At 38.7% G+C, this 25,525-nt stretch overlaps 1 protein-coding gene and 1 pseudogene across 2 annotated transcripts in view; both read left to right on the top strand.

Annotated features, from left to right (window-relative positions):
• NELL1 (neural EGFL like 1) overlaps nt 1-25,525 on the top strand; it is an 853,841-nt gene that overhangs the window by 554,247 nt on the left and 274,069 nt on the right. The gene's annotated exons all lie outside the window — the stretch shown is intronic.
• Nucleotides 9,696-11,987, top strand: LOC111179728 (isocitrate dehydrogenase [NAD] subunit gamma, mitochondrial pseudogene; annotated as a pseudogene).

Below are 25,525 nucleotides of genomic sequence, written 5' to 3'. Positions count from 1 at the left end.
TGGTGCCCAGTAGAGGCTGTTGTCCATCTTGAATGAAGGGAGAACATTTGCAGGCCAGGGATGGGGAGACTGGAGGGAATCCTTTGGAGAAGGTTTTTTAGATTAGTGTAATCACACCTACTTTGTAATGTTGACAGCGGATAAACCAGCTGGCTAAAATAGCTGGCTTCAGAAAGTCCCCTCTAATTTCCAGATTCTGTAGTTATTATAATAACCTGATTGCAAAACTTGGGTCACTGGGTCATGCTGGGTTAACAAGTATGAAGTGTGCTTTATAGGGACTATGATTTCAGGCTAATTGGGAATTTTTAAGAAAACCCACAGTGTATGTTTACCTCAGCTTGTGTCAACAGTTGTGGAATGTGTGTGTGTGTATGTTTTGAACTAAAAACTGAGATAGGTGTAACAGAGAGGACTTTGTTAACTCATGCATCTAGTCATTATTAACACAAAGAGATTCTCTTGCCAGATCCTGGTTCAAAGGGAAACCTCTGAAATACAGAGCCTTCAAGAACAATATAATGATTATACTCGTGAATAGTTCTTGGAAGACAACAATCCTCCCAGGCCAGCAGAGAGAATTGAATGGCATAGTTAATGCCCTAGGTAATAGCAAAAGTGTTTAATAGAGTTGTTCATGTGGCTGTAAAGTTGAGTCAGAAGGGAAGATAAAAAGCTGTTTCCAATTAACCTGTAATCTTGAGTCTTCACCTGTCTTTCCAGAAAGGCCAAAGTTGCTGCTTAAGCGTCAGTTTTATGACTTGACTCTAAACTTTACTGTTTCATTCAAAAGCCAACCTGATTCTCACCCCAGAAAAGAATAATGTGACTCCCCACCCCTACCTAAATATCCTTTTGGCAGGGTGGGAGTTTTTCCTTTACTAAATGAAAACTGTATCTGAAAAGCTCTTCTTAGTGTAAGAATAAGTGTAGCTCTTCCTCAAACACGGACTTCTACAGCCAATTCAGTATTGTACAATATGTATCCCCTTTTGGAAAACAAGGAGGACATCTCTGGATTACTTTTTTTTTTTTTTTTTTTTATGGTGTGCGGGCCTCTCACTGCTGTGGCCTCTCCCGCTGTGGAGCACAGGCTCCGGACGCGCAGGCTCAGTGGCCATGGCTCACGGGCCCAGCCGCTCTGCGGCATGTGGGATCTTCCCAGACCGGGGCACGAACCCGTGTCCCCTGCATCGGCAGGAGGACTCTCAACCACTGCGCCACCAGGGAAGCCCTGGATTACTTTAAATCTGGCTCTCCACAGTCCTCTGTGAGAACTATGCATCTGTCAGCTCTTCAGTGGTTATTGAATAGCGATGGAATGACAGGTGAGAAATTGCATTAATTGTGCAACAGAGAAAATGGAGCAAATTATGTCTCTGCGCATTGATCTTTTTTAGAAAATTATTGATAAAACAATGTTCATAATCAGTTGGTTCTGTAGCACAACATGAAATGGATATTAAGAGTTTTCTAAAGAGTGTATGTGCAGATAGGTGGGAGTGGGTGTGTATTTTAAAATTTTGCTTTCTTTAAGGCAAAGCTTTGATATAAATGGTCTTGTGCCTTGAAAATTTACTGTCTCTTTTTTTAAGTGCATGTTTTCCTTTTTAAAGGGGTATCTTTCAAAACCTTTTATTTTGATTTCAAAAATCCTGAATGTTTCTCTCCTGCCTTCAAGGTCTCATAAATTTCTTAGATTTGCCATTCAGGGTCCTACACCCTCTGACCCCAGTGTACTTTCTCCATTTGTCTACCACTGTTTTCCTACATAAACCTTTCCTTTCAGGTGAATGGCAATGTTTAGTGTACCCTACAGGCCTTTCAATTTTGCCTCCATCTCAGAAATCTTCTCCTTCCCTCTGTACTTACCTGCTGCTAGCCCTTCTTTCAGATGTGTCTGAAACACTTTCCCTCACCATCCCTACCCATATACATGGTCAGTCCATCCTGTGCATTTCCACTTCCCAGCTGGGTCACTCAGGAATCATTTACCATCCACTGCCAGTTTGTATTCCACCTATATTCATTCCATTTAACTCTGCCTAGAATGCAAGCTCCTTGAAGGCAACAGGTTTTATATTTGTTACATAGCATTTCTCTCTGCTGACATTAAAAGATCCACTTATGTGTTTGTTTCTTGCTTGTTTATATATTTATCTATCTCTGTATCCATTTATCTGTCCGTCTATCATTCATGTATTTTTTGCTGTCTACTCCCACTAGAATATAAGTTCCAAAAGAAGTTATGAAAATTACAAAGGTTACAGAGGTTATATGTGGCAGACAGTTTGGCTTTTGAGCCAGTGCTCACAATCACTAACCTGTACAGCCTCATGGTTGTGGTCAGTGACCCCATCATTCTTCTAATTTTACTTAACCTCTCAAAGGATGTTGATACTGCTGACAATTCATTCCTTGAGTGTTACACTTCTCTTGGCTTCTATGACATCCTTTTCACTCTTTTCTCCTCCTGCCTCCCAGATCACTTCATCTCTATTCCTCTCATGGTTCGAAGACTGATGGTCCCCAGTTTTGTCTTCATAATTTTTCTGTGCTTTGTCTACAGTCATCTTTCTAGCCTAGTACTTTTTTTTTTTTTTTTTTGTGGTACAAGTGCCTCTCACTGTTGTGGCCTCTCCCATTGCGGAGCCCAGGCTCTGGACGCGCAGGCTCAGTGGCCATGGCTCACGGGCCCAGCTGCTCTGCGGCATGTGGGATCTTCCCAGAGCAGGGCACGAACCTGTGCCCCCTGCATCGGCAGGCAGACTCTCAACCACTGCGCCACCAGGGAAGCCCTCGCCTAGTACTTCTTGACCTTAGTGACATATGACACATTACAGTGTCACAATCAGTTACGACATATGTCAAAACCACTCACTTATTCATAAGTGTTGAGTTACAAGCTCCTGTGAATGATTTACATTTTTAATAATTAGACTCACCTCAGAGTTACCATTATAAGGGTGTCATATTCACTCATTTGCATTTCAATGGTGCGGGCTTGTTGGTGTGGGGAAAAGTGGAATCAGAGTTAGCTGGAAGTGAATTGCTCATAATTCATAGCCTATTTTGTGTTTGCTGAAAATACCCAGGAACTGTGCTTATTGATGTGGCATTGGTAGAGCAATTTTGAAATACTATAATTGTAAACTGTGGATTTATACTTGTATTTGTTTCCTTGATTTTACCCATGGATACTTTTTGAAAAAGGAAGAGAGATGAAGAAAGCATGCATCTTTATCTGCATAGCACAGAAATGAGAAGGAGGCTCTAGTTACAGTTTCCCAGTCACAGGTAGTGTGATTATCCAAAGGACACGTGCAGTAATACCATTTATATTAACATCATGAATAAACATAACTATTATGTGCTATACTTTTTAACCATAAAATATGAATTATTTTTCTTTGTTAGTACATGCTTACTTTTTAAATATTAACTGTAGAGGTCTGAATTTGGTCTTTAAAATATAATTTTATGTAACTTTTATATTAGATTATCCATATATATTTTTTTCCCTCAAAAAGAAGTCATGTTTGAGATCAGTAACTAGATGACTTTACATGTTTGAGATGAGTAAACAGACGGCTTTACTAATCATTTGCAGGTAAAATGCTCTTGTAAATATGTCCTATATAAACAGCTTGGGAATTCCGTGGTTTATTTGGCCAACTACTTTTGTTCATACGTGTGTGTGTGTTTGCTTTTCATTACAATCTGAGTATACTCCTGGGAACATGTCTCATATGAATGCCATTCACCATCTGTCATGGCAGAAGCAACGTTGAAAACCTCTGCTTGAGGCTATTTCATATACTTTTGTGTGGTTAACTTTCTCCCATAAGTTGATGACTCCTGAATTTCTGTCATCACCCACAATCCTTTCTCTGGAGCTGCAGACTTATTTATTAAGCCACCCACCAGGCATCTTTATGTGGATGTCTTACAGCTCCCCAAACACATCATGTCTGAAACTGAACTCGTTTTCTATCCTATTTCCCCAACGCAACTGCTCTTTTTTCAGTGTTGTACATCATTTTCATCGATTATATTATCAGTCACCCAGTTCATTAAGAACATTAAGAATAATATTCCATGTCTCCCAGGTCAATAGCCTAGTCCTGTTTATCTCCTAAATATCTCTGAAAGTATTTCTCTCCTTCCTCACTGCCTTCATCTTAGTACAACTGCTCATCATTTCCTGTTGGAACCATTTCATAGCCCAGTGGTTCTCAAATTTCAGCATGCATCGGAAGCATTAAAACACAGATTGTTGGGTTCCCAACTGCAGACTTCCAGGTTCAGTATGTCTAGGGATAGTTACAAGAGATTACGTTTCTTAGCAGTTCAGGGTGGTCCTGATTCTGCTGGTTTGGGGATCACTTTTTGAGAACCACAGTGATTGCCTGTTAATTGGCCTCCTTGCCACCAGAATAGTCACCTTATTATTTATTCTGCAAATTGCTTCCCAGAGGATCATTTTTTAAATGCAACTTGTATTATATCTCTTCCTTACTTAAACCCATTTACTCTCTCAGCGTCACACTTAAAATAGACTTCGTTTAATTCTTACCACTCAAATATGTGAAACCATGGCACTCTTGTTGTTCTTATATCTGCATGTTGGAATATACATATCATAATTTTGTCCCATTGAGGCTAAGAACTTTTTCTAATATCTGGGGATGTTTATAGGTCAGTCTAGCTATTAAAATCTCAATCAGTATCCAGTTTATACTCCCAGTCTCAGGGCTTCCTTCCTTCTTTATCCATACCTTTAAAAGATTTATGTCCTTTCCAGGGTTAGGAAGAAGATTGGGGTGTATGTAAGGGTGGCCCATTGGTTGAAACAAAATTGTGTAGTTGGGTCTGTTTAGTTTTCTGCCAGCATCCTCTCCTGGCATTATCATCTGCTCTAGCCTCAGGCGCTGGTGGGGGACAGCTGTTATCCATATTACATGCCATACTAGGTGGCAAGCAGGTACCCAGCTGTTATCCATATTACATGCCATACTAGGTGGCAAGCAGGTACCCAGCTGTTATCCATATTACATGCCATACTAGGTGGCAAGCAGGTACCCAGCTGTTATCCATATTACATGCCATACTAGGTGGCAAGCAGGTACCCAGCTGTTATCCATATTACATGCCATACTAGGTGGCAGGCAGGTACCCAGCTGTTATCCATATTACATGCCATATTAGGTGACAAGCAGGTACCCAGCTGTTATCCATATTACATGCCATATTAGGTGACAAGCAGGTACCCAGCTGTTATCCATATTACATGCCATATTAGGTGGCAAGCAGGTACCCAGCTGGCTCCTACTTTATAGCCATTTTATATCAGTTTTTAGAAAGGAGCAGTACTGCTTCTTTCCTTTATTCCCAGTAGCCTCTAAGTACACCACATGCTGGCCCCGACTTGCCCGGACCTTGTGAGGATGTAAATACAGGCCCTTGCTACTCAAAGTGTGATAAGAGGCCGGTAGAATCTGTATGACTAGGGAGCAACTTGAAAATGAAGACTCTGCTCCCCTCCCTCACTAGAAGTACTGAATTAGTGCCTGCATTTCAATGAGATCCTAGGGTGATCAAGTATGAGAAACTGGCCTAGGCCTCTAGGACCCTAGAAATATTCACCTCACCTGTTGCCATTCTCTGTTCCTTCACAATATATGAATTTGTAGAACCTGTGTTAGCCAGTTTCTTCATCTGTAAAATGGGAAGTATAATGCCTACCTTGGCGGATTATGGTGATGTATATAAAATATTCAGCACAGTACCTTAAATGTGGCAAGTGTTACATAGTGGTAGCCACTATTAAGTCTGCATCTTCATCTTCTTGAATTTTGACAGCCTTTGGAAGTCTTCGTAAATAAGCCACTGACCTCCCCAAACAACCGCTAACCTACATCAGGGGTGGTGGTGCCCGAAAGTTAAGTGAGAATGGGATTGTGGCTGGCTTAAAATTAAAGATATGCTTAATTTTCAGTTAAAGTGCATAACTGGTATAGCTTTGGGAATCTAAGAGTTTGCCTGCCTTCCAGGGTTGAGTGGTTGATTTCTAGAAATATCAGATGTTAATGCTTGTAGCTCTGGTCTGGGAGAATATATTAAAAGACACTCCATATCATAGTGAGAAGGGAAACACAAATCAAAAACATAGTGAGACACTACCACCAAAACCTATTTGAATGGCTAAAATAGAAGTACAGTAATACCAAGTATTGATGAAGATGTGAAGCTGTAATTCTCTTACATTGGTAGGGATATAAATGGTATAACCATTTTGGGGAAGTGTTTAGCAGTTTCTTAAAAAGTTAACAATAAAAGGAACAAACTCCAGCAGGCAGAAAATCAGTAAAGACATAGTTGAACTCAACAGTGTCATCGTAAACTGGGTATAATTGACATTTGTAGATTCCTTTATCCAGCAACAGCATAATACACAGTCTTCTCAAGTTCACATAGAACATTCACCAAGACCACATTCTGGGCCATAGAACACACCTTAACAAATCCAAAAAAATTGAGATCATACAATGTCTGCACTCAGACCACAACGGAATTAAATTAGAAACCAGTAATAGAAAGATAGCTGAAAAAATCCCCAATTAAATGTGGAGATTAAACAACACATTTCTAAATAACATATGGGTCAAAGAAGAAATCGCAAAAGAAATTTTTAAAATATTTTGAACAAAATGAAAATGAAAACACAACAAAATTCATGGGATGTGGTGAAAACAGTGCTTAGGGGGAGATACATAGTAATAAATGCATGTAGTGGAAAGGAAGAAAGATTTAAAATCAATAATCTAAGCTTTCACCTTTGGAAACTAGAAAAAGAAGAGCAAGTTAAATCCAGAGTAAGCAGAGAAAAAGAAATCTTAAGAATTTGAGCAGAAATCAATGAAATTGAAAAGAAAAAAAATCAATAGAGAAAAATCAATGAAACCAAAAGCTGATTCTCCGAAAACTTCAATAAAATTGATAAGCCTCTAGTCAAGCTAACACAAAAAAAAAAGAAAAAAAGGACATAAATTACTACTGTCTGAAAAGAGGGACATCACTATAGATCCTATGGGCATTAAAAAGATAATAAAAGAATACTAAGAACAACTTTTCACTCACAAATTTGATAACCTAGGTGAAATGGACTAATTCCTTGACAAAACACACAAGAAGAAACAATCTGAAGAGGCCTATATATATTTTTAAAACTGACTCAACAATTAATAACCTTCCAAAATGGAAATCCCCAGTCCCAGTTGTGTTCACTGGTGAATTCTACCACACTCTTGAGGAAGAAATTATACCAGTTCCCTATAATATATTTCAGAAGACACAAGCAAGAGGAATACTTTATAACTTAGTCTATGAAACCAACATTACCCTGGTAACAAAAGCAGACAAAGGCATTACAGGAAAAGAAAACTACAGACCAGTATCTCTCATGAACATAGGTACAAAACTTCTTAACAAAATATTAGCAAATTGAATCCAACAATGTATAAAAAGACATACACCATAATCAAGTGATATTTATCCCAGTTATGCAGGGCTGTTTCAACATTCAAAAATCAATTAATGTAATCCATCACTTCAACAGGCTAAAAAAGAAAAATCACATGATCCTATCAATAGATGCAAAAAAACATTTGACAAAATTCAACACCCATTCATTATACAAAGCTCTCGGTAAACTAGAAGTAGAGGAAAAACTGCATCAACTTGATAAAGAATACCTACAAATAATCTACAACTGACATCATACTTCATGATGAGAAACACAAAGCTCTTCCAGTAATATCAGGTACAAGGCAAGGATGTCCCCCTTTTACCACTCCTTTGCAGTATTACCCTGGAATTTCCAGCGAATACTATAGGACAAGAAAAGGAAATAAAAAGTATACAGATTGAAAAAGAAGAAATAAAACTGTCTTCATTTTCAGATGACAATGTCATCAATGTAGAAACCCTGAAAGAATCAACAGAAAAACCTCCTGGAACTAATAAGTGATTACAGCAAGATTGCAGGTTACTAGGTTAATATACAAAAGTCAATTGCTTTCTTACACACCAGTTTTCAATTAAAAACACAGTATCATTTACATTAACATTTCCAAAATGAAATACTTAGGTATAAACGTTAACAACATATATATAAGATCTATATGAGGAAAACTATGAAACTCTGATGAATGAAATTAAAGAAGTATTAAATAAATTGAGAGACATTCCATATTGATGGATGGGAAAACTTAATATTGTTAAGTTTCCAAGATATCAACTCTTTCCAAGATTCAATGCAAACGTAATCAAAATACCAGAAAGTTATTTTGTAGATATTGATAAACTGATTCCAAAGCTTGTATGTAGAAGCCAAAGACCCAGAATAGCCAACACAACATTGAAGGAGAAGAACAAAGCTGGAGGACTGACAGTTTTTGACTTCAAGACTTACTGTGAAGCTACACTAATCAAGACACTGTGGTGTTGGCAAAAGAACAGATGAATAAACCAATGGAAGATAATAGCCCAGAAACAGACCCATGTAAATAGTTAATTGATCTTTGGCAAAGGAGCAAATGCAGCACAATGGAATAAAGAGAGTCTTTTCAACAAATGGTGTTGGAAAAACTGGACATCAACATATACAAAAAATTAATCTAGGCACAGGCCTCAAACACTTCACCAAAATTAACTTAAAATGGACCATAGACTTCTATGTACGATGAAACACTACAAAACTTCTAGGAGAAAATCTGTTATTGATGACCTTGGGTATGGTGATGACTTTTTAGATGCAACACCAAAGACTGGATCGATGAAAGAAATAATAAACTAGACTTCACTAAAATTAAAATCTTCTGCTCTGCAAAAAGACTTTGTCAAGAGAATGAGAAGACAAGCCACAGATTGGGAGAAATTATTTTTAAAAGGCACATCTGATAAAGAACTGTTATCTAAAGTACAAAGAGCCCTTAAAACTCAACAGTAAGAAAACAAATAACTTGATTTTAAAAATTGGCAAAAACCTTAACAGATATCTCATCAAAGAAGATATACAGATGGCAAATAAGCATATGAAAAGATGTTACACATCATATGTCATCAGAGAAATGAAAATTAAAACAACGAGATACCACTACAAACCTATTAGAATGGCCAAAATCTGGAACACTGACAGCACCAATGCTGGCAAGGATATGGAACAGCAGGAATTCTCATTCATTGCTGGTGGGAATGCAAAATGGTACAGCCACTTTGGAAGACAGTTTAGCAGCTTCTGACAAAACTGAGCATACTTTTACCATACGATTCAGCAACTCTGCTCCTTGCTATTCACCCTCATGAGCTGAAAACATATGTCCACACAAAATTTGCACATGGATGTTTATAGTAGCTTTGTTTATCATTCACAAAACTTGGGAACAACCGAGACGTGCTTCAGTAGGTGAATAGATAAACTGTGGTACACCTAGACAATGGAATTTTATTCAGTGCAAAAAAGAAATGCATTACAGAGCCATGAAAAAACATGGAGGAAATTCTAATGCATATTACTAAGTCAAAGAAGCCAATCTGAAAAGGCTACAGAGTGTATGATCCCAATTATACAACATTCTGGGAAATGCACAACTCTGGAGACTCTAAGGAGATAGGTGGTTACCAGTGGTTGCAGAGAGGGAGGCATGAAGAGACAAAGCAGAGAGGATTTTTAGGGCTATGAAACTACTCTATATGAATCTACTAGATGATATATGTCATACATTTCTCTAAACTCAGAATTTGCAACATGAAGAGTGAGCCCTAATTTAAACAATGGATTTTAGGTGATAATGAGGTGTCACTGTAGTGTCATCATTTGGAACAAATGTACCACTCTGTGTAGGATCCTGATAGCTGGGGAGACTGTGCCTTTGTAGAGGCAAGGAAATCTTTTTTGGGGGCATTACTTTCAAGTTTAATTGTTAAATGACTGAGAAAAATTGGTAGAAGTTGATGGACTATAAAACAAATGTAATAAAGATAAATAATATCAATAGAAAGTTTTCTGTAATCAAGAACTAAATTGTTACCAAAACAAATTTCAGATCCCATCAATAGCTTTAATTAATTAAAACAACTGTAATTGAAGTTATAAATAGGCCCTTGGATTGTTTCCTAATATAATTAATGGAGAATAATAAATTGTTTGAACTTATTAGAAAGAGATTTAAATTTCTGACAGACCTGACATGAGTGCTAATCCCAGTGAAGGAAACATATTACTTGGGAGAAGGTATTAACAATGGTGTGCTGGTACTTGCTTAATAGCTAGCTTTCTGGGAAAAAAAATAAACAGAAGGGCTGACTTGTAGTTTTGAGGCAAGGAAATCTTTGTATGGGAAATCTCTATACCTGCCATTCAATTTTTCTGTGAACCTAAAAGTTATAAAATATGAAGTCTTTTTTTAAGTATGTCATATGGGTACATTGAATGTGCTTAATGAATTGTCCAATTCCAAAGTGTATTTTCTACTCTAACACATCTCCTTGTGACTAGTACTCTGTCTCTCACTGCAGTAGAATATCTGTCCAAAATAGAGTACAAGGAAGGAGAGACAACTGTGACCGAGGCAAGAATTTGGGATCTAGAATTCCACCAAAAGAAGCCAGTTCAAGCCAAGAGGAAAAGCACATATTTTTACATAAATTAAATCTCTACTTATGGATCATGGCACTGAAGATGCTGACAGCTGCCAGGTGCTCTGTGAAGGCCATGTTCCCACCAACTATTCTAGGCCACTCTTGGGAGATTTTCCTTGGCCATGAGACCTCGCTGAGGAGCTTCTCTTTTAAACACAACATTCCTCCAGCAGCTAAGTATGGTGGGTGACACACTGTGACTATGATTCCTGGGGATGGCATTGGACCTGAACTTATGCTGTGCAACAAGAATGTGTTCAGACATGTGTGTGTGCCCGTGGACTTTGAGGAAGTGCAGATTACCTCCACTTCTAGTGAAGAGGAAGAAGTTCACAGTGCCATCATGGCAGTCCATCAAAACCACGTGGCCTTGAAGGGTAACTTTGAAACTGACTACAACCTACCACCATCTCACAAATCACAAAACAGTGTGTTTCGCGGTACTCTAGATCTCTATGTCAGCGTCATTCGTTTTAAGAGTCTACTAGGTGTGGAAACTAGGCACAAGACACAGACATCTTAGTTGTTCGGGAAAGCACAGAGGGTGAATACAGCAACCTGGAGCATGAGAGTGTGAAAGGAGTGATAGCCTTAAAGATCATTCCTAAGGCCAAGCTTTTGCATGTTGCTGAATATGCTTTCCAGCTGGCCCAGCAGATGGGGTGTGAAAAAGTGACGGCTGTGTACAAGGCCAACATCATGAAACTGGGAGATGGTCTCTTCCTCCAGTGCTGTAGGGAGGTGGCATCCTGCTATCCTCAGCTCATTTTTGAGGGCGTGATTGTGGATAACACCACCATGCAGCTGGTATCCTGGCCCCAGCAGTTTGATGTCATGGTGATGCCCAGTCTTTATGGCAACATTGTCAATAACGTCTGCACAGAGTTGGTTGGGGGAGCAGGCCTTGTGCCTAGTGCCAACTATGGCCACATATATGCGGTGTTTGAAATGGCCTCAAGGCAATCAGGCAAGACTATAACCAATAAAAATGTGGCCAACCCTACTGCCATGCTGCTGGCAAGTTGTATCATTCTGGATTACCTCAAGTTCCATTCCTCTGCCACCTCCATTCGTATTGCAGTCTTGGCATCCATGGAGAACAAAGACATCCAAACTCCAGACATTGGAGGCCAGGGTACCACATCGGATGTCATTCAGAATATCATAGATGACATCAGTGTTGCCAATTAAACAGTCAGTGCATTAGAGGCTGAGCTAGCCTTCAAATTCCTTCCTGTCCCACACTTTACATTACTCTACCCAGTCAGAAAGCCCAGCCAGCTTGGCTAATGTGGTCTCTAGAATAAACTAGCTCCTGTTCCAACTCAGAAGAGGTAGGGGGAGGGAATCAAGTCTGATTTTTTTTCTATTAAATTTGAATGCCATAAACATTGCTGGTTTAAATTAGCCATACCTATTTTGTCGTCTTTGTATTGAGGAATTCTTCTCTATTTTAATCCACAATTCACACTTTTCTATGAGATGATGCAGTGAATAAATCAAAGTTGTTCGTAGAGTCCTGGGCCTTTTCCAGAACCTGGCACACTGATTTTCTCTTATCTGGGTCATTAAAATTGAGCAAACCAGCCTGCAAAGGAGGCTGGCTTCTCTCTAGAGGTTGTTAATGAGTTAATTGGTGCAATAAAATTTGCCTACAAAATATACATTGTCATTTTAATAATAAATAAGGTACCATAAAGCTGAGCTAGTTCAGAATGCTTCCACTCCCTCCTAGATATCCTGTCTTTTCCCCTGGTCTTGTTTATGTGAGGAAGGAATTTTTGCCGGTGTAATTTTTCACACATGGGATTCTCTGAGTACCGCAGCACTCCTGCAGAGGGGGTTCTTGAATTCCTTCCTTGAGCCTCTAAGCTCAAGAGTCTAGACATTATATACCCAGTTAACAGGCACTGGGCCCATGACTCTTTGCTATACAAATAAAACCATGGACTGTAAACTCCATGCTCACTGCTTTACAATCTTCCATGGTTTACTTTCTTTTAATCTCTCTTTCAAAGAGAGAGTGTACATAAGAAAATGAAAAACACTGAGCTCGTTTGAATGTTTACTGTCATTTTATTATAATATATTTTATTTACAGTAATTCTAAGGTCATAGGTGGGAGAAACACAAACAAAAATGATAATTTTATTAGTGCTGGGAAATATTTATTACTCAAGTAGGAAATAAAAGCAATGACTATAAAAATTTACAGTAGTTTTATCGGCAGGAATAGCTTGCAGATAGAAGGGAGATTGAAAAAAATAGTAAATCCTTAATAATTTTGGAAACCTCTGTGTCTCAGCTATAACCCTTGGATCCTACCATGGTTCTTGGGCCATAAGTTAAAGACATTGGACTGAGACCTGAAAAAGTCCTTATGGTTTCCAAAAGACTCTGTCTTACATTGCCTTAATCTCACCTATCCTCGTTATGTATAATGTCAGGGCTCAGGGTTTGGAAAACCAAACGCTAGTTTGAGGGGATTTAATTTGAGGAGGAAATGACTACCTTCAACCCTATCTAGAGGTGTTTCTTGAAGAACAAGGCAAGCAGGGAGAAGTCAGTTATAAAATAATGATGGTATTCCTTTTGTTGGACACTAAACATGTCATTGGCCATGGCTGCCACTGACCTGTATGGTACTTTCCTCTGGGCAGATATAGACCTGGAACCAGAGGGCATGGTTTGATGAGTGGAGAAGGGATGGATTTTTGGCTTGAAGTCCCCCTACCTCCAATGCTACATGAACCTGTACTACCTTAACCCACTCTCCCCACTCTGTACCCCTTTCTCTCATGGCTAGGGAAATTTATTCACTGCACAGCCAGCCCAACTGCAGACAGTAGCCCAACTATTGGCTTTTATCTGCCAATGGGAATGTATGCTGATAGGTACATTTGAGCTGAAGATTCCCCTCTTTGTTAAAGATGACTGTTTCCAAAATCTTCCCATAGTTTTTGGGCCAGACTGCTGTGATGGCACCTAAGACACCACAGTGGAATTTTCCATTTATCAGTATTTGATATTCTCACTTAGCTATGAACATCTCTAGGGCAAATACCGTGTATTCTTTTTCCTTGTCCTCTGTATCCCCTAACATAATGACTGGTACATACAAAATAAGTAATATGTTTATTGAATCAACCAAAAAATGAATGATATGGGTGACACTGCCTAACTTTTCTTATATGTAATATGAGATAATAACTGTACCTACCTCACAGCGTTGTTGGGAAAATAGAGCAAGAAAATACACGTAAAGCTGGTAGCACTGTGCCTGTCCAATGGTTAGTGCTTGGTGTAGTTTATAAATTATTATTTTCATTAGTATCCATTATATACCATTCTAAAAGCTAGTTCTGAGGAGAACTGGGAAATGCTATTAATTCATTACTGTCTTTGGAATTTACTGGATAAGTTACTTTACCTATTATTCTATTATGGGTTTGTAACTGACTTTCAACTAGGGTAGCAAACTATACCTGCTTATTCATCAAGTCCCCTTGTCTCTCTCCTTTTTATTTCTTGAATCCAGCCATCTCTCTTCTTTCTCACTTACCCCTCCTTTCTCATTAGGCTTTCTCATCTTTGGTGACTTCCCAATCTCTGTTCCTTCTCTACCTTGTGTCCTGCCTATAGTTTAGCCCACTTAAATCTATTTCTACAGTGCACTCAGCCTGAACTTTCTAAAAGGGAAATAGGATCATGTCACTTCCTTACCTAACACTTCTCATTGAACAGCTTTCCTTTGGCCTTGAAAGAAAGTCAACTGAGCACAGCATGAAAGACCTTCCATATTCTGATCTCTGCTTCCTTCTCCAGGTTCACCATTTCTACCCCCTCTCCCCATCCCGATAACAACACGAAGTGTCACAAGAGAGTGCAAGCAGAGCTCATTGTCAAAGAGCCATGTATTCTTTCTAGTTCAGGCCTTTGTATGTGGTCTTGCTTCTTCTCCCCTTGAGGAGACGATCTCCTTGTCATCTAGAGGACTAGATGTAATTGTCACCACCTTTGGGAAGCCTTCCTTGACTAGCTCTTTCCATTCCCTGCTGAGATTGAAGGGAGGAACTCCCAGTTCCCCCAGAGTCCTCTGTGTATCCTATTTAGTGTTTTTCTCTCCAGTTGTCATTACATGCTTTCCTTCCCATCAACCTTACTATACAATGTGTTCCTTGGCAACAGGGACAATTGAGTCATCGATCACTATAGCATCAGCACCTAGGACAGGGACAAGCTCTTAGCGTATGCTCGTTCTAAATATTAATGGAAGGAAGGTCAAAGGAAGGAAGAAAAGAATGGACTGAATTCCCAGGTAGGAGTGGAGGATTGGAAGAACTAATCTATTGCAAAATTCTCCTGTTTGGCTCCAGTGTATGAACCTTTACAAGATTGCTTCTCTCTAGAGAGCACTAAAGCCCTCAAGGCCATAAAATGGGTAGTTGGCAGGCCGCCTCTGTTTCTTGAGAAGATTTCTGTATTATTGTTACATAATTTTTATCTTAGGTTTGTCAGTTTATTCTTCTTTGTTTAAAGCTAAATTCTGCTGTCAATAAATATCAATACAAAGTTGGACAGCTAAACGGTATCACTCCGTAAATATCTTTCCTCACCACCATCTTCATAGATTTGGTTTTCTAGAAGGATGTTTTAACATTCTTACTTCAGCTTTCTGGTATTCAAAATCTTGTTAGGGGACATCTATGAATTTTGGGGAAAACAATGAATCTGTTTAAAAGTTCAACAGGGAAGATGCCTCTAAGAATCAGGAAAACCTGTGTTTTTCACCATGAATTTGTGCCCTTCTTGTACTAGATAATGTGAGGTATTTAATCAATTGAAAGTTTCCCTCATTGCCTTGCCTACTAGCAGACACAGGAAAAAGCCTTCAGCAATTTTTTCTTCTCTGAAATTTTCTCTTGTCATTCTATTACTTGATTTTGCTCTATTAATTTCATTTTCTTACATTTTGTTTTACTGTAAGCCACTTAAATCACAATTAAGGAACACAAAAGGAGAACTGGGGTCTTCACCTTTTCCTTCTTTTCCTTCATTCTAGTTCATTTTCAACATTGGCATCAGAAAAGTCTCCTTAAAGCAGTGTTTAGATTGCCATTACTCTGTTCCCTCAATTTGTAATGTATTCAAAACCCTCCATAATTTTAGCTCACACTGTCTTTCCACTCTTAGAGGTTCCAATTTTCCTAGATAATGTTCCAGGCAATAAAGATACCTTCATTTACCTAAGTACAACCTTATCTTTTCCTTCTATGTAATGTAATTCCTCTCATTAAGGAATTTCCCAGTTGAGTCTCTCTGCCTGTTACAAGTCTACCCATTATTCAAGGTTCCAAAAGTACTTCCTTTACGAGAAGGTTTCTGATTACCCCCATCCAGATATACTCCCCTTATCCTCTCTGAATACACAAAACCCTTTTATTGGACTTTTGAACTCGTTCATTTCACATTTTGTCTTGTATCAATTTTTTATTTACTTGACTTGAGCCTTAATATATTATATGCTCCTTGAGGATAGGGATATTTTAGCCCATGTTCTGGATCTTGTATTACTCAATATAGTGCATTGTATGTAGTAGGTACTAATTAAATACATACCAAATTGGATTGAAGATAATGATGATTTTAGCTAATAAATTTTTTGTTTCTTATGTGCCATACATAATTCTTCATGCTTTGCATGAAGAATTTTATTTAATTCTCATATTAGATGAGAATTTTATTTAATTCTCAGATGATTATTATTGTATTCCCAATTTTGTAGATGAGAAAACTGAGGCATGTAGAGGTTAAAAAATTGGTCTAAGGTCACACAATTAACAGGCGGTGAAGCCTGAGTTCCAGTTCTGGCACTGTGGCTCTAGAACCCAGACGTTTAAATGGTCATGAGGGTTTGTACATGGTGAATTTCTCATACTCTTATATGAAAGTGGATTAGGTTTCACCAATAGATCTCTGTTCATTATACCACAGCTATCTCCTAATATAATCTATAGGAAAAGTTATTGCTAACGTTTTTTGAACCCTTAATATTGTGTTAGGTACTGTCCTAGATGGTTTACATATATTAACTCATTTAATCTTCATATGAGCCAATTATATTGACAAAGAAACCAAAGCACAGAAAAGGTAACTGACTTGCTCAAGGTCAATCAGATTGTAAATAGTGGAGCCAGGATTAAAATCAAGCCAGTGGCACCAGCGTCTAACCACTATTACTAAACTGCTTCCCCACATTTTAGGTGGTCTAGATAGCCCAGGATGAGAAAGGCAGAATATCTAATCAAGAGAATAGTGCCGGAATCAAGCATCACATGTTGAACATGGTAAATCAAATAGTCGAACTGCTTCTTTGTAGTAGTGGCAGATAAAAAAAGACAAAACATGGAAAAGAAATGATGTGCTGTTGAAACAAGAGAATAAAATAATGATAGGAAGTGGAAAAGCAATGCTGAATTTTGCAAAGAGGAGAATTTTGAATAAATTTATCCAGTTCTGGCTCATTACAGAGGTTGCAAGAAACTGACAGTATTACTGGGGGCTCAGCTGGGAATATGTAAAATGTCTGCGGGAAGCTGTTACAGAGCTAGAAATTTTTTGAAGGGAGACACTTGGTTCTTGGAGTTTGTCTGACAACTTGCATAACCTTGGGACTCAATGTGTTAAAGTCTTCTTCACATTGAAATGAATTTGCTGACATGGGAAGCTACATATATTGCATTTGTGATTGCTCTAAGAAATGCAAGGAAAAGAGAAAAGAGATACATTGAAAATGGAAAACAAAAATGACTCAACTTCACAAAGCAATTTAAAAATTGGAATATCTTGTTACCAATTTTGCAAATGCTTAAAAACCAACACAGCCTGAGTAAAAACAGTGTCTACTGAGAAAGACACTAGTCTGGGCTTTCACCTGCTTAAGCATCTGGTTTGCTAGAGCTAATGCCAAATTTAGTTCATGCCAAATAGATGTAAATGAATGGTTGTTGCCACAAGGGAGAAAGAAAATATTGTGTATGTTCAAATACAAGGTATTTCCCCCTTTTTTATCCCTCAGAAAAAAAGAATTCCCTTAAATTCAAATCCTTATAATGTTCTTATATTAACAGGTGTTCTGTCAGTTCTTTGATTTTGAGTGGCAAAGTATTTGGAGTAGGGAAAAACAGGACATTAGCTATGCCAGTTTGGGGCTTTTATAGAAATTATCTGTAGAATAAATTTTTAAAGGAGGCAAAAAAGAAAATCCCTCAACAAAAAATGAGTCATTATTCCTGGGAGCATATTGTCATAATTGCAAGTATTGAGTGTCATTATATATGTGCCTTTTAAAAATCACTTAATGACAAATTTCAGGTTTTGGTCACACTGTGGAGATCACATATATTTACCTACTAGACAAATGGGGAAATAAATCGTAATATTATACAATTGGATTCTTGTGACTTTGCTTGAGATTTCCAATGAAAGCATCAAATACAGATTCAAAAAGTGCTTTATCTCAAACAACTTAGACAGATGGGATGATGATAGGTTTGGAAAACTTTAGAGAACTTGAAAAATGACTGGGTTGGGGAAGACCTTGAGGTCAAGATTCATGGGAAGAGATTAAATGAAATTATTTCAATGTCATGGTAAAGGAAAAAGTAATAATTCTAAATTAATCTATTATTTAATATCACCTATTAAATAATGCATTCAAAACAACTATGTGTAATAACTGAATCCATAAATCAAATAGTATGCATAGATAGTTATCTCATTAATGTGTCCCTCAGAGTTATTCAACTTTGCCCAGAATATTTTTTCTTCCTGTTTTCTTTTTTAGATCTTATCACTGATAAAAAAGGAATCATTTTCCTTATATTTGGAGTTGCTTCCTATTTAGGCATTTATATTATCTCCTAAATGGAACATGGGAAATGAGAAAAATGAAAGAAAATAGATTTTGAAGCTATTGTGCAGAAATCTATAATAGCAAAGGAAGAAGTCGAGATTTCTGGAAATATTAGTAGTATTGTGGAAAGAAATGCAAAGGAATTTCACATGAAATAATATTTAACTATTTAAGGCTGTGGCTGGAGCCATACCTAGGGTACTTCATCTAGGTTTGATTTTTCAGATTGATAAAAGATGTAATTTCTGTGAAAAGTCGTGTCACAAATCAACTATATGCCAAATACCAGAAAAAGATGTTGGAAAGCCTGGTTTATAAATAACGTGTTTACTCCATGGTAAGAAAAGTCTCTGGGATTGATCCTTTTCAAGGTATTCATGTTGTGATGGAATTAGGTTATTTGGATGCCAATTTTATTCTTGCCGGCAGCAAGGTACTTGTTGCACAGTAACTTCATCCATCTGTTCTTTTAGTTATTCACTTGTTCCTCAGTGTTGTTTGACCTCCATTGAACACTTGCTTTGAGCTGGGTGCTGTGCAAACCACTGAGGGTGCAGCTTGCCTATCAATGTCCTTTCTCTCCAGGATCCCTTGGGGCTGAGGGAATCAGCAATCATCCAGGAATTACAGTCATACCTTGTTTTATTGTTCATCACTTTATTGTGTTTTTAACAACATCAAGCAAGTCTGTTGACACCATTTTTCCAACAGCATTTGTTCACTTCGTGTCTCTGTATCATTTTGGTAACATTCTTGCAATATTTCAAACGTTTTTATTAGTATATTTGTTATGGTGATCTGTGATCAGTGATCTTTGATGTTATGATCGCAAAAAGATTACAACTTGCTGACAGATCAGATGGTGGTCATCATTTTTTAGCAATAAATTTTTTTTCATCAAGGTATGTACCTTGTGTTTTTAGACATAATGCTGTGGTATACTTCATAAACTACAGTATGGTGTAAACATAAATTTTATATGCACTGAGAAACCAAAACATTTGTGAGACTCGCTTCATTGCAATTTTTGCTTTATTGTGGTGGTCTGGAACCGAACCTGCAGTATCTCTGAGGTACGAAATGGAGTGTGATAAGTATTGTAATAGAGGTATAAGCAAGGCGCCATGAGAGCACAGAAGAGGAGAAATCAGAAATCTTCCCAGAGTAAGTTGTGCCTCTATGGGGGAGAGAGGGAGAGAGGGAGAGAGAGAGAGAGAGAGAGAGAGAGAGAGAGAAAGAAAAAGAAAGGAGAAGTAGGAGACAGGAGGGGAGGATCCTGACTGGGAGAGCTCTTAATACCATCACAAGCCACTTATCTGCCCATTACCTGATACAGCTTTTACTCTTAACTCCCATCCTTTCTTATTTTGCATGTAATTACTGTTGAACTCATTTTACCTACAAAACCTTGCCCTAATGATGTTTATCTAAAAGGTAAGAGTTTCAAGGTTAAAAGGGAGCATCTGATTTTTCTGTGAAGTGATTTTTTTGGAATGAACTCTTTACATTGATTAGTGAACCTGATTAGACGCCTCATCGTAGTTGACTCTAATTCTTGTGATTAGGAAGATTTATTGTTTTTCTTAAGCTCCTTCTCAACCCAGTGCTGCTCTTCAAAGCCTTTCTGGTTTTTTTCATGTTTTTCTATCAGTATCTCTGTGAGCACGGTTCATCATTTTGTTCTTTCCAGCACCCTTGTTTCCTTCATCTCTCTCAAATGCCTCCTTGATAGTGAACTAGATCTCTAGAAACATGTCATCTTTTCTTCCTTGGTGATCAGCTCCAGAGTGAACTCCCTGCTCCGATACCATTTTGATTGCTCACTCCTTCTGCAAATGGCCTTGCATTTCGTTTGACATTGTATCTGTTGCCCTCCTCAATCATCTTTCATTCTAATGGCAGTGGCATCATCTACTCCCCTGTTGGCCCTGAGAAGCTGCCCATAGGCTAGGCTCTGCCTGGGGTCTGTCGTAGTTGCACATCCCTCTCCTCTGTCATGGTAGCAAAAGGCATGCCCATGGCTCGAACATTCACCACACTCCTCTGGTTCAGGTAAATAAACAAACCACCACAACAGCATTTCCAGTGAGAATAACCTTATCACTCTTCCACCTGATATTTTCATCTTCTTTTTCCAAGAAGCCACCTTTCTACAAAAAAGATTGTCAAACTCTTGATCTTTTCCAGTGAGCCTATTTCATGTCTGTTTAGAGCACTCCAGAAATGGGCAGCTGAGGGTATTAGCATGACTTGGCCATGGTTATTGTTTTCCTCCAGATTGACAGATGCTTTTTGTAGAATCCGGCTGAATTTCATTGGAAAAGAGCTTAAAATGCACAGGAGGAGGAAAGTACTTCTCTCAGGATCCCTGCTGAGCTGATAACAGTCTATGCGAAGTCATCTATTTCAACAGAAATAAACATGCCTTGGGATTCCAGGAGCCTATTTTCAGCTTTATTAAGCTATTTTCAGGTTTATTAAGAAATCTGTGTTTAATTTTTCCAAACATCTTCAGTGTTGTTCATTTAGCTTTTCTCTGTGTGTAGATCAGTTAGAACCCTTGAGAACGCAGACTTGGAATTCTGCCCCTTATGGAAACACAATGCGTTCAGAGAAGAATAAAGAACCTGGAAGACTTTTGAGGGCCTAGGCAGAAACTTGTACTTAACTGGCTTTTCGTGGGGAAAAGTATTCCTGGTCAGATGTTGCCTGTGCCTGGGTCCTGGAAGATTTCACTTTTGGGTATTTTTTTCCTTTTAAAAGGTCCCTCGGATTTATACAGCTTGGTCACCTGTAATAAGTCATACACTGCTCTAGGCCAGGGTCAGCTCTGTGTGTGTGTGTGTGTGTGTGAGATAGTAAATATTGTAGTTTTTGTGGGCCACGTGGTCTCTGTTACAAGTATTCAATGCTGTCGTTTTAAAGCAACGGGAGCCACAGACAATAAATGTGACTGGGTTCTAATAAGACTTTACTTACGGACACTGCAATTTAAACTTCACATAATTTCCATGTCATGTAATATGACCCTGATATCATAGGACTTTCATTTGCCAGAAGGGAAATTAGGCAGTGAGCCTGAAAACACAAATAATGAAAATTATGTCAAGTTCTAAGGGAGGAAGAAAGAAAACAAAACAAAACAAAACAAGGGTACTGTAACTGAGAGCAACTGGTGGTTGAAGGACTGAAGATGTGGGTTGCTTGAGCTAATCAGGGAAGGCTTTTCTGAGGTGGCATCTGAGCTTATCTCTGAATGATGCCTGAGAGACGTGAACATCTCATGCAAGTAGCAGGAACAGGGAAGGGAAAGCACTGAGTCAGGCAGAGCTCCGGGCATTTGAAGAAGCAAGACGACTGGTTTCGCTGGAGAGGACATTGCCTGGCCCTCCTCTTTCCCTTCTGCAATGAGAGAGGGATGTGGTGATGGTCAGCTAGGATTCTGGCTCAGATGAAGGGCTTTGGGATTCATTCAGGTACCAGTGCCAGACCATAGGTAGGTTTAAAGTTGGAGAGTGATGGGAAGTGGTTTAAAAATTTGGACAGGTCACTTTGGCTGCTGGGTGGATGAGCGATTGAGGTGGGGGAATGAGAGTGGAGGCCAGGTGGTCGGGAAAAGTGGTTAGGAGGAATGTCTGAAATACAGTCTTTTCCATTTACTTTCCTAACACTTTTCTTAAGGTCTGGATCTGACAGAGGCTAAGGAGACAGTGAAGAAAAGTGATAAAATATATAGCTCAGGTTGAACTACCAAATGAGATTTGCATCAATAACACTACCAAGAAATTAAGTCCATATTATACTCTGTAATGTCCTATATGGATATGGAAAAACAATCTAAAAGAGAGTGGATATATGTGTACGTATAGCTGATTCACTTTACTGTATACCTGAAACTAACATAACATTATAAATCAACTATACTCCAATAAAAATTAAAAGAAAAAAAATTTTTTTTTTTCTTTTTGGTGCGGTACGCGGGCCTCTCACTGTTGTGGCCCCTCCTGTTGTGGAGCACAGGCTCCGGAGGCGCAGGCTCAGTGGCCATGGCTCACCGGTGCAGCCGTTCTGCAGCATGTGGGGTCTTCCCGGACCGGGGCACGAACCCGCGTGCCCTGCATCGGCAGGTGGACTCCCAACCACTGCGCCACCAGGGAAGCCCAAAAGAAAAATTTTTTTAAAAAGAAATTAAGTCCACATTATTTCTATTACCTCAGCATTGCTCACAATGACAGCTAACTATCCTGGGCGTGCTTGCTAGGTGTGGCATTATTTCATTTCATGTTCACAGAAATTCTGTGAGGTTGGTGTCTTTATCCACTCTATAGATGAAGAATCTAAATTGTAATAGGTTCTGCAATGAGCCAAGAGGTCTCAAAACTGGTAGGTGGCAGAGGGAGTCTAGGACCCACGCTTGTCTGACTCTTAAGTATGTGATCTTTGCCTTTATGTTTCAGTTATCTGTTACTGCACATCAAACAACCTGGAGTGCTGTGGCTTAAAACAACAATGGTTTATTCTTTCGTGTGATCTTGGGGTTGGCTGGGCTCAGTGAGCGGTTCTTCTGCTCAATGTGTTGTTAGCTGGGATTATGCGTGAGGCTACAATCAGATGGTGGCTCATCCAGGGCATGGAACGTCCAAGATAATCTCATCCTCATGGGCTGGCAGTTGATGCTAGTTGGCTGAGGCATCTCTGTTCTCCTCCATGTGACATCTCAGCCATCGTTAGGCTAGACAGGCTTTCTTACTGCATGATGGATGCGCTCCAAAAGGGAGCAATGTGGAAAGACAAGCCAGCCCCAGTGTGTAAGTGCTTATCAAGCTCTGCTTCTATGATACTCGTTGAGGTCATTACCTCAGAGCAAGTCATACCGCCAAGCCCAAAATTAAAGTGAAAAGAGAGGGACTTCCCTGGCGGTCCAGTGGTTAAGACTCCATGCTTCCAATGCAGGGGACATGGGTTCGATCCCTGGTCGGGGAACTAAGATCCCACATGCCGTATGGTATGACACAGCCAAAAAATACAGTAGAATAGAATGGAATAGAATAGAGTACAGTAGAATAGAATAGAATAGAACAGAATAGAATAGAATAGATAGAATAGAATAGAAAGAATAGAATAGAATAGAAAGGAGATTCTACATGAGAGACGGGTTCATTAGGATCCACCAATAACAATGACATTGTTATTCTAGCTTCTGCCTTTATACAGAAATATATGGAAACTATTTCCTCTTTTGTGATGTATCAGGACTCTTCTCAGCAACTAAGGATAAGCCAAGGCACCAGATATGTATTGATCCATGTGTTAACCAGACATTTATTGTTCCATAATAGTTATTGTTCCTACTATGAGTGAAGCTAGGAACAGTGTGCTAGGAATTGTGAGTAAAGAAAAGCTGGTTCTTTCCTCAAGGTGATTAGAGTCTAGAAGAAAACATGTATGATGCTATCAGATGAGTACCTAAAAAATACAGATGTGTGTTTGTGGATAGAAATACACCTTAAGATATATTTCAAATTGCTCTTATTGGAGGCCTGGATACATTTCAGAAAGATGTTCTTCTTATAAAAATATACCTTTTTCCAGGTTGGTATGATTTTTTATATCGTGGAAGAAATTGAAGCATTTATTCTTCCAGAAAATTAGAGGGCATTGTGAAAAGTCAATTTTTGTCAAAGATGAACTAATATCCAAGTCCACTGTTTTAAGAAGGAGAGCTGCATCTGCTACCATGACCTTCAGCTTTGTTTGATCTCTGAAACCTTCTAGCAGTCAGCTTCCTATAAAAAACAACATAAAAAAGCCACTGACATGAAAGCTTCTAATTTACTCATCACATGTATGACATCTCTAAGCAGTATAAACTTTTACATACAGTAGATGCTCATTTAATGTTAATATCTAAGCTGGCATCTGCTGTTCATTGTTATGGTATAGGTGTTTGGTATTCTAATGAGATTTAAAAACAAACAAAAAGTTACAATAGCATTTAACATGTGCTTACAATATTTCAGGCACTGTCAAAATGTCTTCTGTGTATCATTTCCTCTTGCCTTTGTGCATGTCTGTGGTGTAGGTACTGTAATTATCTTCATTTTCTAGGTAGAAAAGGTTTTAGGGAAAAGAGTTAAGTAACTTGTCCAAGAGACAGGCCTTGAACCTTGGACCTTTTGATTCCCAAACCCATTCTTTTTACCCCATATGTAACACAGATGTAGCAAGAGCTTGTAATGGGAAAGAACATTGGAATGGCCTTCAGGAGACTTGAATTCTAGTCCTTTGGGCTGAACTAACTAGCCATGTGATCTCAGATAAATCAACTTTTGCTTGAAAAATAAAATTTTACTCTCTTCTCTAAAGCACAGACATTTGCAGCCCATGTTTTTATGCTAATTTAGAGCCTACATTTTCTTCACGGCTTACATTGTATCTTCTGTGCTCCTAATCTCCCTTATCCTACTGTGTTTTTCTGTTTTTTTTTTTACTTAGCATTTTCACCTTCTAATATTCTATATTCTGTATCCTCTGCTTAATTATTCTCCATCGTTTATCTTCTGTCTCTCCTATTCAGGGATGCAAACTCCAGTGAGGGCAGGGACCTTTGTCTGCTTTGCTTCAAGGTGTATCCCAAGTGCTTCCAAAAGTTCCCAGCACATAGGAGGCCCCCAATAAATTTATAGTCATTCCTGTTAAGGAATGTGGTGGTGGAAGATAGGAGGAGGCATTCCAGGACGAAGGATATGGTGTAAGAAAGGACAATAAAACATTGGATATCTTGGTCTTTTAAGACATTTCATTTATGTGAGGAAGTAATATGGGAAGAAGACGGACCCATGCAGAGGAGGCACAGTGGAGAGGTCTTCAGTGCCACACAAGAGAGTCCAAATTTGATTTGTTAGGTAA

This window comes from Delphinapterus leucas, chromosome 7, assembly GCF_059928025.1.
Source record: "Delphinapterus leucas isolate spDelLeu-1000000601 "Yukka" chromosome 7, BTC_Dleu_Yukka2, whole genome shotgun sequence".
Lineage (NCBI taxonomy): Eukaryota > Metazoa > Chordata > Mammalia > Artiodactyla > Monodontidae > Delphinapterus > Delphinapterus leucas.
Note: the sequence above shows the minus strand (reverse complement) of the source record. Positions and strands in the feature narration are given on the sequence as shown.